Source organism: Dendrobates tinctorius, unplaced genomic scaffold (genome assembly GCF_039654945.1).
Source record: "Dendrobates tinctorius isolate UK_male_01 unplaced genomic scaffold, ASM3965494v1 ptg000161l, whole genome shotgun sequence".
Classification (NCBI taxonomy): domain Eukaryota; kingdom Metazoa; phylum Chordata; class Amphibia; order Anura; family Dendrobatidae; genus Dendrobates; species Dendrobates tinctorius.
In genome coordinates, this window is record NW_027361828.1 from 5,534,677 (window position 1) to 5,553,306 (window position 18,630).

Consider the following 18,630-nt stretch of genomic DNA (forward strand, 5'->3'; position numbering starts at 1 on the left):
AGTACAAATCGGTACATAGAAGCCAAGACAGAGAGCCTAGTACTAGCTAAATAAGCTAATAACTGGCAGCTAGAGACCGTTTGCTGGGGTTTATATAGAAGGGATCCCACCCCTAGCTCCCAGCAGAAAGCAAATTAAATTCCAGCTCACTGCAGCAAAACACAAGTATATAGGAAAGACTAGAGAACTAGTCTCAGCAATCTAAAAGCTAAACACCAACATGCTGCTGGTATCCAGCACTAGCAGTAGTTTTAGTGCGGCATCACCTAGCCACCAGGGCAGGTGTTAAAGAAATATGTGACACAGATTTAGGCTGAGTTGCAATGATGAACAGCATGAAAAACACTAGAAATTTAATGCATTTTTAGAGACTCAGGAAAAACAACATTAAATGCACAACTTCTTAAGTCATGAGAATTTTTAGTTACTCTTCAGAATTACAAGTTTGGCTTAGCATAATGCAATTTTAAATCATGAATGAGTAAGATTCTATTGACTTCTTCAATTCTTGAAAATATGTAAATTGCATGCAGATTAATACACTTGTACATTGTATTCCTCTGCTAGAATAAACTGCCTTAGAGCTTTAAAATTCTGCAGCGATTAACCATACAGTTAGATATTCAAGCTATCAAATATAAAATACTGTACTTATTTTTATTTAAAAAGTCACCATCTTCTGACATTGAAGTTACACACAGTATAATATCTACACTTTAAAGTATAGTCTGTGGAGTTTAGTTAAAAATAACAATACAGAAGCATGACCTTAACCTCTTCATGACCTTTGACATATAGTTACATCATAGGTCGTGTCCCTGCACTCCATGCAGGCTCCAGCACTGAGCCCGAATTTTTTCATCACATGTCAGCTGATAAAATTGCAATCCACCTGTGGCTGTTAGCATGTTAAATGCCGCTGTCAATCTCTGACACCAGCATTTAACATGCTTGCACCAGAAGTGCATTACAACCCGCTCATCGTCACCCGTGACACATGACCGCGGGTCACCAATGGGTTGGCATGACAGCCCATGGTCTGCAGGAGACTCCTGTGGTTGCCTTTTCTGTATTCTGTAAAAAAGCAATTTCTTTCATACCATTTGGACATTCCTAAAAGAGAGAAAGCAAACACAGTTTCAGAGGGGCTTAAGTGTCTTTGGGGACAATCAGGCATATAATTTTCAAAGGGACATCTTCTTGTCGGATATCAACACATCTGATTGTAAGGCTTCCGGTTGTTCCATGGAGCCTGTTTTGCCCTCGTCCAAGGTGGCGTCTGGTACTTTCGCCTTGTCCTTGAACTTCCTGTCTGTCCTTTTATTTAAGTCCGGATGGGGAAATATTCCTTGCCTGAGTAATTTGTTGCTGGTGGCTTCTGATCTTCCTCTTGACTTACTTCTGGAGTTCCTACTGCTGCTTGTTTCCTATGTGCTCTGCCCGATTACTTCCAGCTGCCTCAAGTCCTCTGCGCTGCTTCCTGATCCAGGCTGGGCTTATCTATTGTCCAGACTTCTAAAGAGAGGTGCTACACATCTCTGGAACTGCTGTGGTCCACAAGAATTCTTTGACATTATTGCTGGCTTCACTGTTTGCATATTTCTGGACTACCACGTATAAGTGCAGGTCACACTCTTGCTGCATATAATTTCTGGACTTGTTTGTATTAGCGGTCGCGCTCTGCTAGCATAGTTGCTTCACATTTCCATTTGTGCTGGTTGCAGTTCACTGTAATTTAAGAAATTACTTTGTTAGTTTATGTTATACTCTTTGCTTTGTTAATACAGGTTATTTGTCTCAACTTTGGTCTCAGATTCATTTTATCCCACCCAATCAGATTCCATAGTACCGTCATAATTATTACACTGACACAGACAGACCCACTGGCTACGGAAACCCATTCATTCAAAAAAAGCTCTCAATTTTGTCACCACTAACACTTTTATTTATTTTGAATGGGTAAAAGATGTAAATCTATTCTTCAGAACATTGAAATGGAGAACATTTTTCCTACATAATGACCGCAATCAATGTCAGAGGTTGGGGCTAATGGAAGATGAACTTGAGGGGTTCCGAGCCCTTGTGAGACTGCTTGAGGAAAATAACAGCAATAGAGGGGTAGGCCCTTTCACAGATTTGAAAAGCAAAACAACAGGGTGCTGTCATGAGTATTGATATCTTTTTACAATTAGTTGAAAGGGTTCCTATGCAAAATCCCATCGTTCAATTTACGTATAGGCTCAAACTTGTCAGAAAGGGTCACGGGTGTGTCAGACATGACTGACATTCATCCTGGATCCGACTGTAGAAGGTCTTTGCGACTAGCTCAAGCACCTTCTTGATTTTTGTATCTGTTGTGGAGCAATATTCCTCTCCCTTTAGGACCCAACGGTTACCTCCACCTTCTGCTGCTAATTAGACATCTGTGCTGAAGGCTTATATTCATTTCTTGTCTGCAGCATATTGCTGATGTTAGCTCTTACTTGTCTCTGTCTAGTTGGAAGAACTAACAGTTGATTAGTTCCTTCTCAGAGGACTCTTGGAGGATTGCTGATGTGACGTGTCTTTTCAAGCTAAGTGTTCCCCTCGTTCGTCTACTCTCTCTGTCTTTAGTTGTAGTGGGGACTGACTAGTGTTACGCCATCCCCTCCCTAACCACGGCCTATCACTAGGGTCAGGCAGGGATTAGGTTACTGCTCGACAATAGGTGCAGCACCTATATAGGGACGGTTAAGATTTCAGAGAGAATTATCATACCTTTAATTGATCAATACATTAATATACAAATAGGTAATTTAGGCAACTCAATAAATTAATCAAACCTACAAAGAACAAATGAGTTCAAAATGCCCAAGAAAAAAGGACGTATCAAATTTTACTCCAATATGAATCACACAAAAAAATTTTTTGTGCAAATATACATTATACATACTTTGTATGTAACCCCCCTTCTCATGTACAGCACCATGGAATTAATGGAGCTATATAAATAAATAAATAATAATAATAATAATATAAATATTTTATTCATAGACAAATTCCATAAAAAAACAGACAAATATAGAATCCAAAAAAATAAGGAAAAAAAGCAGCACACTCCGTTTACCGTATCATAAAAAACCTAAGTCCTTTATTTCAGAAAAGCATACATGGACAAGGTTTGTGAGGGCAGGATAAGTCCAGGCATGCAGGCAAAAAACAGGACTAGGGCATTTCGCGTTAAACACGCTTCCACGGGTCCAGATGGAAGCGTGTTTAATGCAAAATGACCGTAGTCCTGTTTTTTGCCTGCATGCCTGGACTTATCCTGCCCTCACACACCTTGACCATGTACGCTTTTCTGAAATAAAGGACTTAGGTTTTTTATGATACAGTAAATGGAGTGTGCTGCTTTTTTTCCTTATTTTTTTTGGATTGCCTCATGTGTGCTTCTTCAAGCAAGCACCTTCACTACCGTGCTTTCACCCTGCAAAGTGTTGCTGACTCAGAGTCCACCCACTCCACCAGTAAGTAGACTGTTTCTTAGTGCCATTCTATTTTTTTCTCTTTTGATTTACCTCTAGACAAATATAGAAAATGAGTACATATAAGGTGGTAGATCCAACGGTAGGAATACCCAACACACAATCAATAACAGCTAATACCATATGGAGAAAGTGACCATCAAAATAGGATTTAGTACAAGGATTGGGATACATAGATAGAAAAATTAACCCTAGAATCTAATTAGGCACAGCACGGGTAAAGTACCCAGACACCTCTCAAATAATAATCAATATTGCCTCATGCCTATAGTCAATAGATCAGGGAAGATATCTAAAAAAAAGTGCATACATCTACTTGGTGTCACGCCGCCTGTCATGCCGCTCCCACCTGGGGGCGGGACCCTGGGTTCGCCGTCACCGCGGAAGTGTGCTGCGGCCACTCCGAGGGTCCCGTCGGGTGCCCACGCGCACCTCTCTCTCCTAGCTCCGTGGTTGCGCTATGTTCCAGTGCGCACGCGCACTCTGCCCAGCTCTGTCTTTGGTCTTGTCCTCTCTATGATACTGGAGGACTTGACCCGGAAGTTCTAGGACTCAGGTGCTATATCAGGATACCTGTTCATATGGGAGGTGCCTGATTTCTGCTGTACTTCCTGGCTTGGTCTGCTGTGTCCCTGCCTGGCTGTACGCTGTATTCAAGTCCTCTATCCTGTACTCTGTTCCAGTACTCTGTTGTGCCTCCTCGCACACGCTCTATCCTGTACTCCGTTCCAGTACTCTGTTATGCCTCCTGGCACACCCTCTATCCTGTACTCCGTTCCGGTACTCTGTTGTGCCTCCTGGCACACGCTCTATCCTGTACTCCATTCCAGTACTCTGCTGTGCCTCCTGGCACTCCTGCTGTCTAACTCTGTATTCTGGCATACCGCTTTGCACATTCCTGCAGACACACTCACTCGTGTCTCCTGTGAGCCGGCAGCCTGGTGCCAGCAGTCGTGGTACCTTACCCCTTTGGCTTGCCCCTGACACTCCTTGAGGGGGTGGTCCTCACTAGGTCAGCTCGCCCTGGGATGGTTGGTGCCACAACCCAAAGGGTCCACTCCAGGAGTCGTCACACTTGGCTTAAATAGCCACCCATATGTCCCGATCAATTATGCCTATAATGAAGAAAACACCACTGGGGGTCGGGTGGTCCTGCCTGTGTCCTGACGCGTTTCGGTCTAAGGGCTTCCTCGTTTGATGGTGACTTTCTCCATATGGTATTATCTGTTATTGATTGTGCATCGGCTATTCCTACCGTTGGAGCTATCACCTTATATGTACTCTTTTTCTATATTTGTCTGTTTTTATGGAATTTGTCTATGAATAAAATATTTATATTTGCACAAAAAAAAATTTTGTGTGATTCATATTGGAGTACAATTTGATACGTCCGTTTTTCTTGGGCATTTTGAACTCATTTGTTATTTGTAGGTTTGATAGGGACGGTTAAGGCAGACAGGGTGATTTTAGATCTGCCTAGGGGTCTCCATTCCCCACTTCCCTAGTGTTTGGGCTCCCCCCCCTATCTGTTGTTGTGCACTTACTTATCTTTCACCCAGCATGACATTAACACCAGTTGTACACTTTTCTAAAAGAAAAGAAAAAAAACTGACACTTTTTTTGGGTGTGTTTTTTCGGTGTGAGTTTTTTTTTTCTTTTTCCAAGTTCATGTGCTGGCAGAGCAGCTGCAGAGGCTGTCAATGGAGGTGATCAACCTTCGTTCTGAGGTTCAGCAGCAATGGCAGAGGCTGCAGACTCCTACTGTAGGGCAGTCTGTGGGTAGGTTGATCCAGCTTGAACACAAAATTGTCCTCCAGGACAAGTTTTCAGGAGGCAGGGACAGGTTTTTTTGTATTTAAGGATGCATGTGAACTGTATTTTAAACTTTGACATTACTCCTCTGGGGATGAGGAGCAACGAGTGGGAATTGTGATTTTTCTGTTGAAAGGGGATCCTCAATCCTGGGCTTTTTCTTTGCCACAGGGTTGTATTTGTCTCCAGTCCGTTGAAGGGTTTTTTAGGGCTTTACCCTTATCTATGATGATCCTGACCGTATTTCATTGGCTGAATCCAGGCTGTCACCTTCAGAAGGGGAATCATTCAGTGGAGACTTAGGGTATGTGCACACTTTGCGGATTCTGCTGCGTTTCCGCAGCGGTTTTGGGCCTGCGGAAACGCTGCAGATTCTGCAGCGTTTTACAAACCCTTTATTTCCTATGAAAATAAAAAAACATGTGCACATGCTGCGGATTTTTCCGCGCGGTTTTGCTGCGGTTTACAATCCGCAGCATGTCAATTGTTTGTGCGGTTCTGCTGCGTTTCTGCACCCATTGACTTCCATTGAGTCACGCAATTCCGCAGCAAAACCGCAGAGATAAAAATATCTGCGGTTATTGCTGCGGAATTGGGTGAAAAAACGTAGAAGGAAGTGATGTCGGGAGGAAGAGGAAGTGCGTGGGCCGAGTGTAGGGAAGAAGAAGGAAGTCACCATAACGTCATGGAAGGCTACCGTCGCATGGGGATCGATGTGGGCCGTCTCATAGATTTGGTATGTATGCATGTATGTATGTGTGTGCGTCAGTCTGTGTGCGTCTGTATGTGTTTGTCTGTGTGCGTCAGTCTGTGTGCGTCAGTCTGTGTGCGTCAGTCTGTGTGCATCAGTCCCCATGCGACGGTAGGCCCACAATTGTGCTCAGTCGCTGTATGGGACTGCTGCTCCCATCGCTATAGGATGGGAGAGTAGTCCCTGCGGTGACCGTGCACAATTGCTCCTGTCAGTGTGTTTCTGCAGCCATGGAGGATGGTCACATCTCAGGATGTGACTGTTCTCCATGGCAGATCGTCGTGGGACCCTCGTTTATGGACTGCGACGGAACAGGGAGTATAAATTTGGTTTGTTATTTTTAATTTTTTTCTAGGAGAACGAGGGCGTCGCTGAATTGAGTGAAAAATAAGAATTTTTTGTCAAAAACTTGTGTTTTTTTATTTCATTAAATTTTTTTTTTTTGGTGTCTGTTTTATTTCAAAATTACCTTTTTTGGATTAATAATGGATCGGCGTCTTCTTGACGCCTCTCCATTATTAACCGGGCTTAATGTCACCGATGAAAGGGCCTTTCTGGCCCTAAAATATAGGGGGACCCCACGTAAAAAATTTTTTGGGTTGGGACCCCTTTTTTTAGAGCCAGAAAGGTTACGCAGACAGCTGTGGGCTGATATTCATAGCACGGCTACAAATATTAACCCTCAGCTGTCTGCGTAGCCTTTCTGGCCCTAAAATAAAGGGGGACCCCACGTAAAAAATTTTTTGGGTTGGGACCCCTTTTTTTAGAGCCAGAAAGGTTACGCAGACAGCTGTGGGCTGATATTCATAGCACGGCTACAAATATTAACCCTCAGCTGTCTGCGTAGCCTTTCTGGCCCTAAAATATAGGGGGACCCCTCACCGTCACTGCCATACCTCCTCACTGTCACCGCCATACCCCATCCGAAGAGCCTTCATGCTTCTATTGTGGAGGCCAAAAAATAAAACCCCGCTGCTGGTAGCAAATTAACTTTATTCCTTTTGTCAGCCTTGGCCTTTCAGTCACAGAGGTGGCCGGCACGGCGTCAGTCACGGCTCGCTGTGTGACAGTGTAAATCCACACAGAATAAATAACGTGCCAGGTTGCGGTTCTTCACAGAGGCTTTTTTGACTTGTGCATTTTTTATTTATTTATTTATTTATTTTTTTTACATATTTTGTATTACTATTTTCACTGAGGTTAGGTGTACGGTTGGGTTAGGGTAAAAAAAAATTTTATTGGCGTAAATGCTTTTCCCTTTTTTTTTTTCTTTTTCTGGTAAACATAGTATTTTAATGAATGTAATCTCTACATTGTAGGTCCGTGATTTTCAAGCCATATGGGACCCTTCTGACGAGGCCTACAAGGACCGCTATTACCGGGATCACTGCTGGACCAAAGTGTTACGCCGGCTGTATCCTGACTGGGATTCGTGTAATAATGCTACACAGTTGCAAATTGGTAATTCAAATCTTCGCTGACACTACAAAAATAGGTGTACCTAAATATTAGAATTAATGTTTTTATTTTTTTTGGTTTAGAGAAAGATGTCAAGCAACGATGGAGATCCGTGAAGGACAGATTCCATAAATATGTGGCAAGCTGCAATAAAAGTGGATCGTCTCCTACCCGACACTCGTTCCCTTTTTATGAGGAACTACAATTTTTGTTAACTGGCCGGACACTGCGTAGGTAAATGTTTTTTTTTAAATAAAAAGTATTTTTAAGCTATCCATCCTCTCTTTGTAGGTGGTATGACAGAATTGGCTGTGTATGCAATGCTTCATACAACGCCACCATTATTTTTATTTGTTGTGCCCACATAGAACAGCATAGTAGAGGAGATGTGATGAATTTCCCTCTCCACTATGTGTAAAAACTGTGGAGGTTGTAGAGCTACGTCCCTGGACACGTGTTTTGTCCCCACAGCATGTCGCTTGTCTTGCGTTTGCAATGTGTCTCTACAAGATTAGTATATAGTATATTGACATTATGCTTTTTTTTCCTAAAACAGCACTCAAGGCAATATTGACCCTCCGGCAGAGGAAGATTCTGAAGAGGCTTCTGGACCTTCAAATGTAGCTGCTGTGACCGGTTCTTCAGCTGGTGAACATGTTGCTGGTGCTGCCCCATTGTCATCAGATGCTGTGGCATCGGCTTCCACCGTTGCTGAAAATATTGTTGTAGCGGAAACAGTTAGAGGAAGGGCTGGCGGTACGGTGTCAGGACAGCCCAACCAAAAAAAAAACAAAAAAAAACGAGGATAAAACAATCAAAGCCGCTAATGAGACGCTAGCCTTGATAAAGAGGTCTAGCACGGAAGACGAATTTGATTTTTTTGCTCTCCAAATTGCAAACAAGGCTCGCTCCCTGCCACCGGATCGCCAGAACATTCTCACAAGCCTGGTACAGATGTCGCTTACAGCGTTACATGATCCCGCACCGATTTTGCCGTATGATGAAATTTTGATGTCCGTGTTAGGACTTTTCAGAAAAAAAAAACCAAGGCCAACCACAAAATGCCCAATCTCAAGGCAGTCACCCATACACAACTGAGCTGCTAGGTCCCCCACCAAATCATTACACTCAGGACGCAGCAACAAACTATGGGTACTACCCACAGTACCATAATTTAAACTAAATAAAGTTTGTGGCTGACATTTTTGTTGTTGGGCCAAAATGTTGTTGGCAATCTGTTCTCTTTCACATTGAAAAATTAATTACAATGTTTGTAATAAAGTTTATTGTTTTTCTAATAAATTTTTATTTGAAAATTTACTTTGTGTTCTTTCTCTAAATTCGAAGGGGCCTAAACTACGGCTACATATGGCCAGTGTCATGGGTACATCCTGACAACACAACTGTGTGGATTCAAACTATGGTGATGCTGTTACGGGACTATGGTACCTAGATAATAAACATGACCTAGTGCAAATTTAAAAATGAGGTCCATAACATTATCAATTTAAAAAAAAATTTGGGCGTAAAAGGATACATAGAAACTATAATTCTAGCCTAGGATATCATACCACTAATTGATGATTATATAATAACTCCAATCTGTAAGGGCAACTCAATAGACAGACAACAAATACACCAAATGTGTTCAACCAAGCCAAAAACTTTAGTCATGCATTACGACAAAGTTAAACACAAAAAAAATTTCACTTGTGCACAAAGGTGTGAACATTTTATTTTAACATCAGCTTTAAATAACATATTAGTACATCCAAAATGTTACTCATATATGGTGGAGAATCAGGCCAGGACGCCCGACAACATGGAAGAAACTAACCAAATTGAATTAAGTGCCAGTCATGGTAAACTAAGCGGATGGGCAGTATTAATGGCTGATTCCAGCCAAGGTACTTAGCAGGTTGAAATAGGTGCTCTAACCAAAGAGGAAGATTTTACAATATTCAAGATGAGGCAAACATGGCTCAATGGCCGGTCCCAGCATCCCCAATAGTACATCCTGAGTCCAATCAATAGACCACCGGTATAAAAGTAAAAACAAACATTTAATTATCCATAGTGGTGGTCGTGTGGTCCTGGCGGTGCCCATCGATACGATGTTGTTATCAATCCACCAAATAAAAAACAAAAAACGGGTCCTTCTTTGCTGCAGCTCAACTTCTTCTTCTTGGATCTTTCACAGCTGTTCAGACTGCTCAACACCAGCACAGGAGTATTGCCAGTGCACGGCACCTTGTGGACTCATAAAATAGTCAGTAAATGTTTCTCTCACACGCACACCCGAGTTGGATGGTCTTCCCACATGGCGCACTGGATTACATTGTGGCTGCTGGTACTCCACATCTACCTCGGAGCTGTACTCACGAGCATAGTTGTGGAGTACACAGCATGCCTTAATCACGTTGTCAATGGTGTCAGGATCCAACTGGATGGCAGTGTGAAAGATCCTCCACTGACTAGTCATGATCCCAAAGGTGCATTCCACATATCTTCGTGCACGACTCAGCCGATAATTAAAAATCCTCCGCCGGGCAGTCAGTCCCCTTCGTGGGTATGGGCGCAGCAGGGTGGTCATTAATGGAAAGGTCTCATCCGATACCATCACAAAGGGCACTGGATGTGTGGAACCCGGCAAAGGTCTTGGGGCTGGGAGCGTTTCGCCATCTTGAAGAATTTGCTGTCCAACATGTGATGTTCGCAACACCCGAGAATCCCCAGTACTGCCATAGGCACCAACGTCGATGGCAACAAATTTGTAATGTGCATCAGCCACCGCCATCAGGACCACCGAGAAATACTTCTTGTAATTAAAGAAGCGTGATCCTGATCGTGGTGGCTTCTGCACTCGTACATGTTTACCATCAACTGCACCTATGCAGTTTGGGAAATTGGCCACAGACTGAAAGCGTGCCGCGACCTGCAGCCAAGTCTCCTCGGTTGGGGAAGGCATCACCATGGGCTGCAACTTCTGCCAGATGACGGCACATGTGCACCTCACAATTTGAGAGATGGTGGATTTACCAACTCTAAATTGGAGGTGTAGGGATGTGTAGCTCTCTCCTGTGGCCAAAAACCTGAAAAGAAAAAAAAAAAATTAGAAAAGTCACACAAAAATGTACTGTAACCTGTCAGCATGTATGGCCGCTATAAAACGCCTTTGATGTCTTCTATGAAGTATTCTATGTTGTGGCAAACAACCAGGTGTAAAAATAAAGCTGGAAAGAAACACGCTGACATGTACATAGACCCATTAATTATAGTGTGTCTACCTGTGTCAGTGTCTACGTTACATGTTCCCAATATAATAACCCCTACCGGATACACTGATGTGTGAAAGGGCCGTAATGACATTCTAAGCGACAATTATTTACTTACCGCAAGGTGATGAGCAGCCTTTCCTCAGCAGTGATCGCCTTCCTCATGAACGTATCAGCAAATGTAATATGAGGACCCAAGATTTCAAGCAGATGATCAAAGGCGGCGATTGGAAGCCGGCAGAAGGACACAAACTTTTCAGGATATCTGCAAAGTAAAAAAAAAAGGTTAATAATGATTACATACTTTTATAGACATTTTACATAGTAAAACTGCTTGAGTTATTTTACAACTTACCTCCTCAAATCATTATAAAGAACGTTAAAATGCCCTTTGTCGGTTCGGTCGACTAAGAGTGGGTGCACCCAAAATTTACATCCTTGATTTCTCCTTCTGCGCTGCTGCTGCTGAGCCTAAAATAAAATTTTACTTTTAGTAGACAGCACACTCAAAAAACAGACATGTGAACCATTTTCTGATTCATAACCCTAATCACATAAATACTCGTAATCAAAAACATAATATAAAGTCTGAATTCACAAACGACAACAATCCAAAATGTATTCATAATCCAAACAATAATCACAAACCGAACAAAACTACAACCCTAATCCAAAACCCAACCATAACCCTAATCCCATACCCAATCCCAAGTCTATATTATCCAAACACTAATCAATCACCTAACCCAATCACAAGCCATCCTAATTCCAGCCATATAACCCTATTCCCAACAAACCCCAATCCTATCCACAATGGAATCCCAAACATAATCCCGGTCCTTATCCCAAAAAATTTAAACTCAAACATCATCAAACCCTATTACCTGCTCTCTGTGCTGCATCAGGATTTCCAGCAAACACCCCAGCATGAGGATTCTGAACGGCCTGCGGACCATTTGGCGCTGCACGCTGAAATCTTCATCCCGCTGGGCACTCTGCTGCTCATTTCTGTCAGTCATCATTCTTATTGGTAAAAGCAAATGGAGGCTGGGGGGGTTGGAGCAGGAAATGACATCACCTTTTTTTTTTTCTTGAGTACAGTATTGTCCAACTTTATTTAATTTCTTCTAGTGCAAAACCGCAGACAATTCTGCCAAAAAACTGCAGGAAAAACCGCAGAAAAAAACGCACCAAAACCGCACCAAAACCGCACATGCGGTTTCTGCCAAGAGGTGCGGTTTTGTCAACAAAAAAAAAGCAGGGAAATTTACTACGTGTGCACATAGCCTTATAGCTCTGAAGGAGAGCGACTGATACCAAATGGAATGACCCAGCTCTTAGAAGCCAATTTTGTCAAGGTCTTACTGAAAGGTTTGGCAGTGTATGAAACCCCTGAGTCATTGGAGGCTGCCATGTCATTGGTTATACGGGTGGATAGACACCTGCGGGATAGATGAGTAAGACCACCCTCTCCTGAGCAATCTTTATGGGACAATACCCCTTTGTCAGGTGGATGGTCTGGGGATGAACCTATACTTGTGGAATTAGAGGAACCCATGCAGTTACGAGGTGCTTCTGCGTTGTATGTTTCTGCCGACATTTGCAAAAAAAGGCCTTCTGTTTTTTTGTGGGAGGAAGGGACATTTTATTGGGGCTTGTCCTTTGATTCCTAAACAAAAAGAGACTCGATTAACCCTTAGGAGTCTGGAGTATGTTCGCCTTAAACTTGTAATTCTCGATTTATGCTGACAGCCGAGGTGGTGCTAGAGAGCAGGACTGACAACATTTCTGTGTTTGTAGACAAGAGGAGCTGGAATCAGTATGGTTGATGCTGAGTTTGCTAGAACTCATGGTCTTGCTTTTGGCGATTAAATTGGTGTTCGAGGAGTGGCAACATTGGTTGGAGTGAGTAGTACATCCTATTGTTATCACGGACCACAAGAACCTGTCATATCTTCAATCAGCTAAACGTCTCAACCTTAGACAAGCTAGGTGGTCACTGTTCCTAACTAGATTCAATTTTGCAGTCACTTTCCATTCAAGAGTTAAAAACACCAAGGCGGATGCTTTATCCTGGAGCTTCTCTGGTGGTGGTAACCATGAGGACCCTGACCCAATTTTGCAGAAGGGGGTAGTCATCTCAGCCTTATACCCTGACCTGGACGGTGAGGTGTTGGAGGCTCATGGGGATGCCCCTGCATTCTGCCCTTCAGGGAGGTTATTTGTACCATCTGATTTGCACCGCAAAGTAATTAGGGAGCATCATAACTCTGTACTTGCTGGTCATCCAGGTGGTAAGGCAACCACGGACCTCCTTTCTCATCATTTTTGGTGACCGGGTTTGCATCGGGATGTGGTTGAACAGGTGTCTGCTTGCAGTGTTTGCGCACATTCTAAAGTATCGCATACCCATCCGTCTGGTCCTCTTCTTCCACTACCCATTCCTAGCAGACCATGGATACACTTGTCCATGGATTTTATTACTGACCTACTGGTATTGGCAGGCAAGACTGTGGTTCTGGTAGTTGCGGATAGGTTAGATAAAATGGTGCATTTCATTGCTTTTCCGGCACTTCCAATTGCCAGAACTCTTGCTCAGGCTTTTGTTAATGAGATCATGAAGTTTTACGGGGTTCCCTGCGATGTGGTGTCATATCAGGGGACCCAATTTGTTTCTAAGTTCTGGAAGGCATTCTGTACTTAACTGGGGGTGCAGCTGTCCTTTTCCTCTGCTTTCCATCCTCAGTCGAATGGACAGACCGAGCGCACTAATCAGAATTTGGAGATTTACCTCAGGTGCTTTACTTACAGTTGGCCGAGTTTGCTATTAATAATCATCGCCAAGAATCAACCGGCAGGTCACCATTCTTTGGTGCATACGGTTCCATCCACAGTTTGGTACTTTTAGTAGGGAAGGGGCTTTGGGAGTTACTGAGGAGGAATGTTTTGCTTTGTCGCTCTCTTCAGTGTGGTGGGGGGTTCAGAGTCATTTGTAGGTCATGGGAGACAGGTACAAATGTATGACTGACAGAAAACGCTTGCCAGGCCCGGACCTGGTGATTCTTTTGTATGGCAGCCATTTTGGGCAATGTAGCTCATGTTTGAGACACATGTCTGAAGTACAGTGGGTACGAAAAGTATTCAGACCCCTTTAAGTTTTTCACTCTTTGTTTCATTGCAGCCATTTGGTAAATTCAAAAAAGTTCATTTTTTTCTCATTAATGTACAATCTGCACCCCATCTTGCCTGGAAAAAAACAGAAATGTAGAAATTTTTGCAAATTTATTAAAAAATAAAAACTGAAATATCACATGGTTATAAGTATTCAGACCTCTTTCTCAGTTTTGAGTAGAAGGACCCTTTTGAGCTAGTACAGCCATGAGTCTTCTCGGGAATGATGCAACAAGTTTTTCACACCTGGATTTGGGGATCCTCTGCCATTCTTCCTTGCAGATCCTCTCCAGTTCCATCAGGTTGGATGGTGAACTTTGGTGGACAGCCATTTTCAGGTCTCTTCAGAGATGCTCAATTGGGTTTAGGTCAGGGCACTTGCTGGGCCAGTCAAGAATGGTCACAGAGCTGTTCTGAAGCAACTCCTGTTATTTTACCTCTGTGCTTAGGGTCATTGTCTTGTTGGAAGGTGAACCTTCGGCCAAGACTGAGGTCCAGGGCACTCTGGAAGAGATTTTCATCCAGGATATCTCTGTACTTGGCCGCATTCATGTTTCCATCAATTGCAACCAGTCCTCCTGTCCCTGCAGCTGAAAAACACCCCATAGCATGATGCTGCCACCACCATGTTTCACTGTTGGGATTGTATTGGGCAGGTGATGAGCAGTGCCTGGATATCTCCACACATACTGCTTAGAATTATCACAAAAAAGTTCTATCTTTGTCTCATCAGACCAGAGAATATTATTTCTCATAGTCTGGGAGTCCTTCATGTGTTTTTAGCATACTCTATGCGGGCTTTCATATGTCTGGCACTGAGGAGAGGCTTCCGTCGAGCCACTCTGCCATAAAGGCCCAACTGGTGGAGGGCTGCAATGATAGTTGACTTTGTGGAGCTTTTGCCCATCTCCCTACTGCATCTGTGGAGCTCAGCCATAGTGATCTTGGGATTCTTCTTTACTTCTCTCACCAAGGCTCTTCTCCCACGATTGCTCAGTTTGTCTGGATGGCCAGGTCTAGGAAGACTTCTGGTGGTCACAAACTTCTTCCATTTAAGGACTATGGAGGCCACTGTGCTCTTAGGAACCTTGAGTACTGAAAAACCTTAAAAAAGAATGACAAAGGGGTTCCAAAATCAAAATAGTAAACCAGAAAGCACAACAAGGAAAGACCCCTAAAATATAACCTTTAATTCAATATTAAAAGATACCACACACATGTAAAATTACACACAATACCAGGGGGTCCAAAAAAAAGAAATTTATATGTATTTCCAAGTATGGTTAAATTTAAATCACAGAAGGGGCAGAAAAGCTATAATGCCCTAGAAAGCCCTAATAAGGCCCTTTCTAACCGCGGAGGTTGGCACCCTAGTTGTTGACGACATGGCACCCCCGCTCAACGTCGGCGTCCCTAGTAACACCCTAGACCACCCTGTGTATACAAAAAGGGACACAAAAAAAAACAAAAACACACACATACACCACAATACTGAAAAAACTAATATAAAGTGCTAAAGTGCTGTAAACTTATCTCGTAGTAAGCACGCTCTCAAAAAAATGTCATCTTATCTCGGAGTAATATCAGAAAAATGAGAGCTAAGGCAGCTTATCGACACTTATCTCGTAATCAAGGTAATATTAAATGCTGCTACCAGGCAGACGTGTGATTTAATATGCCTCAAAAAAACGTCTACAGCAAAAGATGTGGCAATAAAGCACTCAATGAAATCACAGGACAAGCCTGTATAATGAAGCACACTGTGAAAGACAGAAAATAACAAAGTATGTAAATAACCCACATAAAAAAAATCGGGGTATGTCCCAATCATGAATTTTAGGGACAGGGGTACCAATGACCCTATGTAGCAAGAGGTTATGTCCAGATCAACATGTAATATTTCCCAGTGGACTATATATACACACTTTCCACATGGACATAGCAAATGCTTATAAAGGCCATCTCATACGGTTACTCCATTAACCTCCATAATGTTACAAGGTATAATCTGGCTTCCGGTCACACCACTCCACTGAAACTGCCCTTACTAAGGTCACCAATGACCTCTTAACTGCCAAGAGCAAGCGACACTACTCTGTCCTCCTCCTCCTGGACCTGTCGGCTGCCTTTGACACAGTGGACCATTCCCTATTATTACAGACCCTCTCATCCCTCGGCATCACAGACTTGGCCCTCTCCTGGATCTCATCATACCTAACAGACCGGACATTCAGCGTCTCCCACTCACACACCACCTCCTCACCTCGCCCCCTATCTGTCGGAGTCCCACAAGGTTCAGTCCTAGGGCCCCTGCTGTTCTCTATTTACACCTTTGGCCTGGGACAGCTCATAGAATCTCATGGCTTTCAGTATCATCTTTATGCTGATGACACACAGATCTACATCTCTGGACCAGATATCACCTCCCTACTAACCAGAATCCCTCAATGTCTGTCCACTATTTCATCCTTCTTCTCCACTAGATATCTGAAACTCAACATGGACAAAACAGAATTCATCATCTTTCCCCCCATCTCACGTGACCCCCCCTACGAACCTATCAATTACAGTAAATGACTGCCCACTCTCCCCAGTCCCACAAGCTCGCTGCCTCGGAGTAATCCTTGATGCTGATCTCTCCTTCAAACCACATATCCAAACCCTTTCCACTTCCTGCCGACTTCAACTCAAAAATATTTCACGCATCCGTTCATTCCTCACCCAAGAATCTGCAAAAACCCTAGTCCATGCCCTCATCATCTCTCGCCTTGACTACTGCAACCTCATGCTCTGCGGCCTCCCCTCAAACACTCTCGCACCCCTCCAATCTATTCTAAACTCTGCTGCCCGACTAATCCACCTGTCCCCCCGCTATTCCCCAGCTTCTCCCCTCTGTCAATCCCTTCACTGGCTCCCAATTGCCCAGAGACTCCATTACAAAACCCTAACCATGACATACAAAGCCATCCACAACTTGTCTCCTCCATACATCTGTGACCTCGTCTCCCGGTACTTTCCTGCACGCAACCTCCGATCCTCACAAGATCTCCTTCTCTACTCCCCTCTTATCTCCTCTTCCCACAATCGCATACAAGATTTCTCTCGCGCATCACCCCTACTCTGGAACTCTCTACCACAACATATCAGACTCTCACCTACCATCGAAACCTTCAAAAGGAGCCTGAAGACCCACCTCTTCCGACAAGCCTATAACCTGCAGTAACCACCGATCGACCAAACCGCTGCACGACCAGCTCTACCCTCGCCTACTGTATTATCACCCATCCCTTGAAGATTGTGAGCCCTCGCGGGCAGGGTCCTCTCTCCTCCTGTACCAGTTATGACTTGTATTGTTTAACATTATTGTACTTGTTTTTATGTATACCCCCCTCACATGTAAAGCGCCATGGAATAAATGGCGCTATAACAATAAATAATAATAATAATAATAATAATAATAATAATAATAATAATAATAATATCACAGTCTGCCACATACAGTGTTCAAAAAGTATACTTATCAGCCATTGATGACAGCGCAACCCAACGCGTTTCCCCCTCTGGATAGCTGAGGGTTCATCAGGGGTCAGAACAAAGCAGTCTCATCACCCCTGGCCCAGAGAAAAAATGCAGTATACAGCTAACTGCAGGCGCATCCAGCGCGATTATTTAAAGATTCAGCGCCGATATGGCACGCCCACTTCCGGTCTCGATGTCTCACACAATGGATGCCAAATTTAGCGCAATCTGCGCTCCAGAGAGCGGAGGTGTGTCATCAAAGGGAGGGGCATATCGCACTCGGCGATGTCAGTCACAAAGGAGAGACCAGCAGGATCACCAAAAAAGCGCCGATCAGCTATGGCGCATATAGATGACAAGGGCCATAGTGATAAGTCCTTAGCAACCAAAATCTCTAGATGGCTATAAAGGGGCTATAAGAACACATTCAATATGGCGCTCAATAGATCCATGCTGGATCCTATATGCAGCACATACATATAAACCGCTTAAACAGTGATAGTAATGTAAATGATGTTTAAAATTCAATCCTGCAAATAGGGCGCCACATTAACCCATGCTATGTCCCAAATATAATATGAGCATAAAAAGTGCTGCAAACCTACTTAATATCTATTCTCCAAACCAAAACCCTATATATAATAGCCCCAAATATTAAAATGATGATAGAGCAAGTAATTGTGTCAAAAAGATACACAAAATCATGAACAATTCAAATTGCACAATCGGAGAAAAGCTCAAAAAGAGCTAAACAGATATGTTGGGACTGTACGGGAGAACATTAAATATAGATAGCTACTAAAGTTCAATTGTTCATTCAAACCTTTAGGGCTCTGTGATTCCGGCCAGAAGATCCAGCGTGTTTCTCGCTGTAGGATCCTTCTATCCCAATCTCCCTGTCTTATTGCGGGCTGAACTTTCTCAATAACACAAAATGAGATTTGTTTGACATCTCCCCCATGAACCAAGTTGACATGCCGTGTCAGAGGGGTGGCCCTACAATGTCTCATGTCTCCCAAGTGTTCACCTATACGAACTCTCAGCTCACGTTTCGTTTTACCTACATAGTCAAGAACAGGTACATAGATATACAACTCCCGTCGTTTTGCAGTTAACAAAT

The 18,630-nt window shown here is 43.3% G+C and overlaps 1 long non-coding RNA gene across 1 annotated transcript; it reads left to right on the top strand.

The window, feature by feature from the left end:
* The first annotated feature begins 7,375 nt into the window (after positions 1-7,375).
* Positions 7,376-8,771, top strand: LOC141052500 (uncharacterized). Its single transcript, XR_012220823.1, has 3 exons — positions 7,376-7,548; positions 7,629-7,779; positions 8,102-8,771. It is a non-coding gene; the product is annotated as an uncharacterized lncRNA (long non-coding RNA).
* The last annotated feature ends 9,859 nt before the right edge of the window (positions 8,772-18,630 follow it).